Source organism: Tachysurus fulvidraco, chromosome 20 (assembly GCF_022655615.1).
Source record: "Tachysurus fulvidraco isolate hzauxx_2018 chromosome 20, HZAU_PFXX_2.0, whole genome shotgun sequence".
Taxonomy (NCBI): domain Eukaryota; kingdom Metazoa; phylum Chordata; class Actinopteri; order Siluriformes; family Bagridae; genus Tachysurus; species Tachysurus fulvidraco.
Genome location: NC_062537.1, coordinates 20,163,826 through 20,174,548, shown reverse-complemented (window position 1 = coordinate 20,174,548; position 10,723 = coordinate 20,163,826). Strand labels below are relative to the sequence as shown.

At 40.4% G+C, this 10,723-nt stretch overlaps 1 long non-coding RNA gene across 3 annotated transcripts; it reads right to left on the bottom strand.

The window, feature by feature from the left end:
- Positions 1-6,313: 6,313 nt before the first annotated feature.
- Positions 6,314-10,444, bottom strand: LOC113653534. 3 transcript variants are annotated; one of them, XR_007138762.1, is made up of 5 exons: positions 10,096-10,444; positions 9,804-9,943; positions 8,707-8,749; positions 7,989-8,455; positions 6,314-7,876 (listed from the first exon to the last, which is right to left on the bottom strand). It is a non-coding gene; the product is annotated as an uncharacterized LOC113653534 (long non-coding RNA). The 3 variants fall into 3 exon arrangements; XR_007138760.1 differs by having other exon boundaries at positions 6,314-8,455; XR_007138761.1 differs by lacking the exon at positions 8,707-8,749 and adding an exon at positions 8,602-8,645 and having other exon boundaries at positions 6,314-8,455.
- Positions 10,445-10,723: the final 279 nt, after the last annotated feature.

Genomic DNA, 10,723 nt, shown 5'->3' with positions numbered 1-10,723 from the left:
GGTTGTTCAAGCCACATACGTCAGCGCTAAACTCCTCCCAAACGGAAGTACGTCACTCGCAGGTGACTCGCGAGTCGTGCATCACGCCAGAAACAAATAAAGGTAAACGCTGTTTTTTTGTAACATAAACGTCGTAGTAAGTTTTTTTGTCTTCTTTTTGATGCCGTTCTGAAAACCGCATACACCAAATGCGTGTTCTGTTTCATTACCCCGGAAATGAGGTCAAATATATCAGCATTTTGGGCGGGAGTAGAAAGATCGGATCGATATCCGATCCGCCTAGACGCGTTTATGTGGCCTGATGTAAACGGAACAGTTTTAACAAATCAGATAGCTATCGGATCAGAGACAACACACGAAGTGACCGGGTGTAAAAAGTCACATTAAATACAGCTAGCTAACATTCTCCTTCAATATTACTTGTTATGGAATAACATACAAACTAATCAGGAAGTTAATGATCTTCTTAATAATGACATGAAGCGTCCTGAAGAGTTTTATTTCTCTTATACCACAGCGGTTTGTTTACCAATGACTACGTGTTTTTATTAATTAAAGAATTATTTATTTATTTATCTATTTATTTATCTATCCATTTGTAATTACATTTAACTGATTAATTACAGTTATAACGAGCAAGCTGTTCGTTTGGAGTTCTGTTTGTTCTCGTTATTTTTAATGACGGTACAGCACATCCTAGTGGATGGTGGAGCTCGTAATGTGTGTTTGTGTGTGTGGGGTGTCTGGTGTGGTGTGGTGTGGTGTGGGGTGGGGTGAGTGTGTGTAGGCCACTGTCATTAGAAAGCCTAATGAGCTGTTACTAGATTTTGAATTTAATCATCTGGAATGAAGGGAAGATGCTCCTCGGAATTTCTGTTGCTCTCTAACACACACACACACACACACACACACACACACACACACACACACACACACACACACACACACACACACAAACACACACACACACACACACACACACACACACACACAAACACACACACTGAAAACTACATTTACTTTTAATACATAAACTCATCACATCGAACAACATTTTTTAATACGACCTTAAAATCGAAAACCGGACGTAAAGCCGCAGTGACGTCAGCCGACAAACAGACAAAGACGGAACCGTATTACACCTTTCTCAGATCCCCAAGGAAATAAAAAATGTGCATGAGCTAAATCAAGATTTATGGAAGTAAAACGGTTACATAAGCATATAAAAATATTATCCAGGAGAGTATTTGCATCACATTTGGCAGTGAAAAGAGGCAGATTTGTGATTTTAGCACACAAGCAGCAGCAGAAAACACAACTCAAGTCCATTTTTCAATCTTTTATTCTCAGTGTAAGAAACTGATTTTGTTTAAAATGTCTGTAAACGTGGGGACACGGTGGCTTAGCAGTTAGCACGTTCGCCTCACACCTCCGGGGTCGTGGGTTCGGTTCCCACCTCCGCCTTGTGTGTGTGGAGTTTGGAACATTGTGGGAAACAGGTTTTCTGAGCAAAGACGAACAGAACTGTTGACCTTTAGGACGTGTTTCTTACCGCTAACCCTGCAGAACTAGTTCATTTACATTTTTGTCACATGTTTAACATATTCAGAGGCTAGACATATAAATTTCATCGTGCTGTTTAATTCAGAACTCGAGGACGAACCGATTTCAAGTCCTGAGTACAGCGGTAGTATATAAGTACAATTCAAGTCTTAAAGCCTTGATAAGTAAGGAAATCCTAATGCTTGCTATAAAATGTATCTGCTTGACATTATCCCCACATCTTGTCTTGTTTTTCTGCTCGTCTAAAGAACATACACATGATTTATTTTAAGTTAGATGAGTTCAGTCTTTTCAGTCCTCCTACGATAATGCATGTAAATGTGGCAGTTGCAGTACTGTATGTCTCACGTCCCTACTGTATGCTAATGCACAATTAAAATATGTCTATTCGTATCTAGCCAAGACTTCTATATTATTCTATATTATAATAAGTACATAATATATATATAATAACTTGGGGGCACAGTGGCTTAGGGGTTAGTATGTTCGCCTCACACCTCCAGGGTTGGGGGTTCGATTCCCACCTCCGCCTTGTGTGTGTGGAGTTTGCATGTTCTCCCCGTGCCTCGGGGGTTTCCTCCGGGTACTCTGGTTTCCTCCCCCTGTCCAAAGACATGCATGGTAGGTTGATTGGCATCTCTGGAAAATTGTCCGTAGTGTGTGAGTGTGTGAGTGAATGAGAGTGTGTGTGTGCCCTGTGATGGGTTGGCACTCCGTCCAGGGTGTATCCTGCCTCGATGCCCGATGACACCTGAGATAGGCACAGGCTCCCCGTGACGCGAGAAGTTCGGATAAGCGGTAGGAAATGAACGAATGTCTGTAAAAGTCACAGCCTTTTACTATTAATGTTAATAAACCGTGTTGATATTTGTTCAAAGGCGATTTTGTGCCTCAGGAGTTCCGTAAACTACTGATTTTAATTTACGTAGCTGCCTTAAAGCTTCGGTTGCCATAACAACACCATGTAAAATCTAAAACTACAATAATGGCTGTATTATTTTTGCTTTGGGGTTTTAATGTTCTGTCATTTCATAAAGAAAAGCATGTAACGGACGATCTGGTGAATCTTTCTGTAAAGCAGGGGTGTCAAACTCTGGCCCGCGGGACAAATTTGGCCCGCGGTGTAATTATATTTGGCCCGCGAGATCATATCAAATGTGCATTACAGCCTGCTAGAAATGCTTCAGAAAACTGAGTCAGGCTGATAATAAACAAAAATCAAAACAAAAATCAAAACAAACGTGTAGCCAATGAGCAGAAAGGGGCGGGGCTTGTCAATATGTGACATTAGCAGAAAGCGGTTTTAACATTGACATGGAGGATAAAAACAAAGAAAGAAAGAGAAGAAAGACTCACGATAAGGACAAGAAGTAGGACGTGTTAATATAGGATCAGCTTTCCAGCGCTGGAGAGAACTGAAGGAGCAGGAAGTTGGCCACATATTCACAGGTTGGAGTTTCCCGAGTCAATAACTCCTGAGCTAAACGCTGTTACTACACAAATAACACCTCTTTTCTATCGTAGTAATGTAGAGAGGCAGCTACAACCGCGTTTTGTGTAGTAACAGCGTTTAGCTCAGGAGTTATCGACTCGGGAAAGAACTCAGGAGTCGTTCCAAATCCTGTGTTTAAGCAAAACTAAAGTTTGTTTCCATATAAAAAAGGTCGAACATTACATCTCAGTTAATTGCAGTTCATTTTTCAATAAATATTCAGTTTGGCCTGTGACTTTATCTCAGTTTTATATTTTGGCCCACTGTGAATTTGAGTTCGACTCCCCTGCTGTAAAGTTTATGTAAGGAGTCTCCAGTGTCAGCGCTGAGCGGTTGGTGAGAGGACGAGCGGTTATAGCTGCTAGGATGTAAAGAACATCACATGAGTTTTGCAGCTTAACCACTGATTTTATTCTGTCCATTCTATTCTATATACAGTATTCTATTCTATTCCTCCTATGGTTTAAATTCCCTTCTCTTAATTCCATTGTGCTTTTATAGCGTTGTTCTGTTTTAATCCCAATTCTCTTATCACTTTCGTTCTATACTGTTTGTTCTCTAATCTTTCTGTTCTGTTCCCTGTTGCATTCTACCGTCTATTCTACTTTTGTCCACTGTTCTACATTCTATTCTATGTTCGATTCCCCTCAGGTTTATATTCTCAATTCTATCCTATTGTACTTTTACTGTGTTGTGTTGTAATCTCCATTCTCTTATCAGTTTTATTCTACACAGTTCTATATTTTTTTCTCATCTCTATTCTTTTCTGTTCTCTATTATCGTGTCGTCCAATGGCGAAAGTTTGATTTTGACATTGGTGGGGACATAATTTATTTGACATTGGTGGGGACAACATTCCCCGTATTTTGTGCATAAAACTGTTGTTATAAGACTACTGTCTTCCTCACATACCGATAACCTGCATAATCACGTTGCATATTGCTTCATACAACGGAATATAGCTGAAGCCGACCTCAATACATTAGCGAGAAAGACAAAGCCAATCAAACAGCGACGTAGGTTAGAGAGGCGGGACTCAAAAAAGGCAAAGGCCAATCATTTTAGAGAGGTGAGTTACAGAGGCGGGATTCATTGCAGGGGGTAAATCTGTTAACCGTTTGTGTTCCACTAGTTGCGCTATTTTTTACAGAACGCCGTTGTAAAATATTTTCATCTTATTTAATGATTCCTGGATAAATGTTAAATGAAATAAGTAAAAAAAACACAAGACACAGACGGATATCAGTGGTTATGTATAAATATATATATATATATATATATATATATAGGCTTGTCGAATTATTGCTAGGGACAATTAAGTGTTCCTTGGATATTGGTAGGGACATGTCCCTACCGTCCCTACCCAAATCGACGCCCTTGATGTCGTCTATTCTGCTCGCTATCCTACGTTCTCTTTTCTGTTCTGGCACATTCTATTCGATTCCTTATTGCGATCCTTTCTCTCTCTCTTTTTTTTAAATTATTATCTATTGTACATTCTCTATTGCATTCTATTGTCTATTCTCCACTTTTTTAAATTCTATTCAATATGTTTTATTGCTCCAGTTTTATATAGAAGAATAGAATAGAAGCTTTTATTTTGTCACATCTACATTGCAGCTCAGTGAAATTGTTTCTTCATACAGTATATCCCGACTTTTGAGGTCGGGGTCCGAGCACGGGGTCCGACATGATACAGCACCAGCGAAGCAGAGAGGGTTAAGGGCCTTGCTCAGCAGCCCTACAGTGGCAGCTTGGCAGTGTTGGGGCTTGAACCCCGATCCTCTTTTCAGTAACCTTCAGCTACCACTGCCCTTCTCATTTCTATTCAATTCTATTGTTTTGATCTCTATTCTCTTATCAGTTTTATTTTATAATCTATAATCTCTATATTATTTTCTGTCCTATTCCGTTCTCTGTTATTTTATTTTATTTCTCTTTTTTCTTCAAACTTTTTTCTGTTCTACCATACACACTATTCAATTCTATTTTATTCTATTCTCCACACTTCTCTTTTGCATTCCATTCTTTTTTTTAGTTAAATTTCAGAGCATGCCGTTTTAGGAAAATAATCAACTTCAGAGTTGTAACTGTAACTAGTTATGATGTAAAAAGGCACGAAGGACGCAGGTCTTCTAGGACCTCTGAACATTAAAGCGGCTAATCAAACTCATCAAACCCTTAATTTTTTAATCCTCGGCTCCCTGCTACTTAAAACAGATAAACAGGATCCGCTTAATCAGGAGTCCGTACGATAAATTCACATCACAGGTTTTCAGAAATGAGCGGAGCGTTCGTGTTCTGTGTTGATGAACAAGAACGAAACGTTTAGTGCGGGTCAGAATCTACAAAATGTTCATTTATTACAAACTGCATTGTGTAGAATTATTGGCTTTTTATATGCAAAAAAAAAAAAAAAAAAAATCGGTTTATTTCTATTTTTTTTGCACCATGATATGTTGGCGGAAACAAACTCCTTGTTAAAGGTGGGGTCTCCGATTTTTGAGAAATGCTCAAGTCAGGCCGAATAATAAACAAAAATAAAAACTAACATGTAGCCAATGAGCAGAAAGGGCCGGGGCTTGTCGATATGGGTGGAGAGAGTGTTCAGTGCGCATGTGTGACATTAGCAGAAAGCAGTTTTAACATCGACATGGAGGATAAAAACAAAGAAAGAAAGAGAAGAAAGACTTACGATAAGGCAAGAAGTAGGACGTGTTAATATAGGATCAGCTTTCCAGCGCTGGAGAGAACTGAAGGAGCAGGAAGTCGGCCACATATTCACAGGTTGGAGTTTCCCGTGTCAATAACTCCTGAGCTAAACGCTGTTACTACACAAATAACACCTCTTTTCTATCGTAGTAATGTAGAGAGGCAGCTACAACCGCGTTTTGTGTAGTAACAGCGTTTAGCTCAGGAGTTATCGACTCGGGAAACTCCGACCTGTGAATATGTGGCCGACTTTACTTAAGACGCCGAGGCGCTTTTTTCCTTCTCGATAGGTGAGTAACGTTGGTTTTGCTTTGTTACACAGAACTAATATATGCCTTTGTCCTTTACATCATTATGCTTGTGTGGCATTTTTGCTTGTTTGTTTATCTACAATCGTATTGTTCTTCCCTTCAGCTATGATAAAGACACGTTTCTTTCTGTTAGTCACCTGGGTTACGTATGTATGTGTGGGCGGAGCTATCGATACAGGGGTGGGACCCGTTTGGGTTAGGGGCGTGTTTGTTTTGGTGATTTCAAATGGAGACATTCGCTTTCAAAAATCGGAGACCGCACCTTTAACTTATAAAATACTTGAATAATAAAAAATATATATATATTTTGTTTATCATTTTTGTTTGTTATTTTCAATTGAGCTTATTAAGCACTAAATGTGCAGCTGAATTCTAATAAAGATGAAAATAAAAAAAAAAACACACACAAACACATTAAAAGTCATTTTAAAGTCATGAATAGATTGTAGTAATCTTTCGGTTATGTGACCGTCTCACCTCATGCGCTTGTAAAGACTGATGCAGATAATTAACCTGAAAGCTCATTTTCTATAACAATCGTATAACTGGAACGAAATCTTTTCATCTTTAAATATAATTTCTCATTTTTTTGTTGTCAGGTTTCAAAATGTAAAATTTTCACAATGGGAAACGATTTGGTTGTGAAATTACTGTATTTTTATATCGTTATTGATTTCAGAGGTTTTTTTTTGTTGTTGTTGTTGTTGTTGTTGTTGTTGTTGCTGTTCTTAACTCCCCCGAACACCTGATGCCGTATTGGCATTTATGATTCAGTGAGGTTTGTGCGTTCCCCTGCTGAGCTGACATTTATAAAACTTTATAAAAGAATGATGTCTCTGGAAAAAAGTTCCACGTCTGTAAGTGGTTGAGAAAACGTTATCGTTTTCTGCGATTTTCTGAATTCCTGCTGCAATTTTAGAAGGTGAAACCTTTCAGTCGCTCGACCGACACGAAACGAATCGTATCGGCTGGCTGACTTTGAGATCATCGAGTGCAATTACGTCAAGAAGAAGAAGGTTTGCGTCATCGATTCCACCTCCTATATTTCCGTTCTGCTGTTTACTCCAGGGGACATGGTGGCTTAGCGGTTAGCACGTTCGCCTTACACCAGGTTTGTTACACCAGGTCGGGGTTCGATTCCCGCCTACGCCTTGTGTGTGTGGAGTTTGCATGTTCTCCCTGTGCCTCGGGGGTTTCCTTCCCGGTCCAAAGACATGCATGGTAGGTCGATTGGCATCTCTGGGAAATTGTCTGTAGTGTGTGAGTGAATGAGAGTGTGTGTGCCCTGTGATGGGTTGGCACTCCGTCCAGGGTGTATCCTGCCTCGATGCCCGATGACGCCTGAGATAGGCACAGGCTCCCCGTGACCCGAGGTAGTGAGTGAGTGTTCTTTACTCCACTGTCTTCTCTTCCTCAGGATCTCCTGCTCCAGACAGACTGCTGATTGAAGTTTTCAGGTCAGTAAGGAGCACAGAGACTTACTGTAGCGTCGATCCCGCTCACACTTCTCCTTTTTCCTGGAGCTCCGGATGTGTGCGCGGACAGAATACGATAGTCCGAAGTCATGCTTCGTGTTTAATCGATGACGAGGTTCGAATCCTGAAAGCTGCTCTATAACAGGAAATGCCACACTTCAGACTTTATCGGAAGACGTTTGAGAATCGGCTATGTTGCACTATTAAACTTTAAATGGTGGCATATAAAAATTCTCTTTGGATTCGTGTTGGGGAGTCGAACGGTAGATTCATGAATATTTCACCCGCAAATCAGGTTGCCAGATCCAGGGTTTTCTTGCAGACTTATTTTCAGATTGTATGAGATAGAAGAAAGAGGAAGAATATATCTCGGTTATATCTGTTATACTGTATAGACACTGAATATGGACTGACAGCTTCAGAATTCAGACTCACAGATCAGGTATCAGGCATCAGATGATAAGTTCCTGGTACTCAGCGTTGACTTGCGCACTTCTTAAAGTCGATTTTCTTACATTTACATTTACATTTTGGCAGACGCTGTTAATCCAGAGCGACATACGAGAGTGCTTTTAAGTCAACAAACATTGAAAACAAGCACTGGCTGAAGTGTTTGAGGAAGATCTTCACCCATCATCTGAAGATGGCCAGTGACTCAGCTGCTCAGACATCTAGTGGAAGTTCGTTCCGCCACCTCGGTGCCAGAACAGAGAAGAGCCTTGATGTATACCTTCCTCTTACCCTGAGAGATGGTGGGACCAGTCGAGCAATGCTGGTAGATGTGAGGGAGCGAGGTGCAGTGTGAGGGGTGTTAAGAGCTTTGAGGTAAGAGGGAACTGGTCTGTTTTTGGCTTTCCAGCATCAGTGTTTTGATCCGTCTGACCCGTGCAGTTACTGGAAGCCTGTGGAGAGAGAGAACTTAAGCTGAAAACAAGTTGTGAAGCTGCATTTTGTTTCATTTGCAGAGGATAAATTGCGTTCATAGGTAGACGTGCATCATTGAGTTGTAGTAGTGCAATATTAAAATGACAAGAGTCCGAACAACTACCTGAGCAGCTTGTGTGGATAAAAAATGTCTGAATCTTTCTGATGCTGTGGAGAAAAAAAACTACATTTTCATGGTAATGCAAATCAGACATGTCATTCAACACACCTTCTCCAGATCTGCTTTTAAACATCAGAGCTTGTCTTTAAACCTGAAAAAAACGCCAGAGATAGAAAATTCGGACTGATAAAGGAAGCAGTGTAGCAACTAATGTAGTCTATATGAGGTCAATATACAGTACACTGATCAGTTGGGGGGGGGGCACGGTGGCTTAGTGGTTAGCACGTTCTCCTCACACCTCCAGGGTCGGGGTTCGATTCCCGCCTCCCGTGTGTGTGTGGAGTTTGCATGTTCTCCCAGTGCCTTTGGGGGCTTCCTCCGGGTACTCCGGTTTCCTCCCCCGGTCCAAAGACATGCATGGTAGGTTGATTGGCATCTCTGGAAAATTGTCCGTATTATGTGTCTTTGGACCGGGGGAGGAAACCGGAGTACCCGGAGGAAACCCCCGAGGCACGGGGGAGAACATGCAAACTCCACACACACAAGTCGGAGGCAGGAATGAAACCCCCAACCCTGGAGGTGTGAGGCGAACGTGCTAACCACTAAGCCACCGTGTCCCCCTATGAAAGGAATTATTGGAACATTAATAGGAGTCTAGTTTAGAATATAAGGTTTAGTTTGTTTTTTCCCTGCATTAATAAATCTATCAAAGTAAATTTGAATGAATTGAACAAAATGACTTCCATACTCCATATTCAGGTTCTTATAAAACTAGCACTTGAGCCAGCAGACCTTTTTATTTTGCGTTATTTCATCTCTTTTATTTCTCCAACTCCAATTCGAATGTTTTATTTAACTAGGCATGCTCTAAAAAATCTTTAAAAAAAAGTCAGGATTTGAAGGATAAACCGAATGAGCACTTTGTCTGCTCCACTTACAGCTCACTCCGAGGTCATTAAAATTTAACCAGCAAGAAATTCCCTTTTGTGAAATGTCTCCTAAAATCCGATTCTATAGATTTTCCGAGTGTATTTACATGCAGTAGATTTCAGCGTGTCGTGTTGTGGAGACTTTAGCCACCGTATAGATCTTTTATAAAGAAAACCTCTGATTGAATTAAATTCAATATAGAAGATGAGTTGAGTGACATTTATCGAGCCAGGAGAAAGGTCCAGGGTGGTGACATGGAAAACTCGTACATCTACCTTTAATAACGGCTGAATGAGCATCTCGGTCTGATGTTTGGTCTGACGTCCGAGTTCAGCCACGCCCCTTCATCAAGACCTGACTCATGAGATAGCCACGCCCACTGCATGGAAATGCTCTCGGAGCTCGAACACTGATTCTGCAGAGAAAGTATTAAGAAATCTATAATAATTATAACAGAAAGGTCAAAAAGATGAGACGAGGGGTGAATTTTAGAGTGTTGTAGGTGGAACGTTGTGAGAACGTTAAAATAAATCTTAAAAGTCTAAAAGTCTAAGTTCTTTCACAAACCACTATTCGTTAATGTCTATTCCTCATAAACACCACATCTTCTCTAGCTCTATCTATTCTCTGTTGTGTTCTGTTCCATTCGTGTCTATATACTTTTCTTTTTACTTTATTTAACATTTAAAATTTAATTTGTGCTCACTGTCCTAATTCTCCTCTCTTGTGTTCAATTCTATATAGAATTCTTTCTAATCTATCCATTTTATTCCAGTTCACTTCTACATTCTCTTTTGCCCTCTACTGTACTGTACTGTACTGTACTCTACTATACTCTACTGTACTGTACTCTACTCTACTGTACTCTACTCTACTGTACTGTACTCTACTGTACACTACTGTACGCCACTTTACTGTACTCTACTGTACTCTACTGTACTGTACTGTACTCTACTGTACGCCACTCTACTGTACTCTACTCTACTGTACTCTACTCTACTGTACTCTACTCTACTGTACTGTACTGTACTCTACTGTACGCCACTCTACTGTACTCTACTCTACTGTACTCTACTCTATTGTACTCTACTCTACTGTACTGTACTCTACTCTACTGTACTCTACTTTACTGTACTCTACTGTATGCCACTCTACTGTACTTTACTGTACTCCACTCTTCTTTACTCTACTCTAT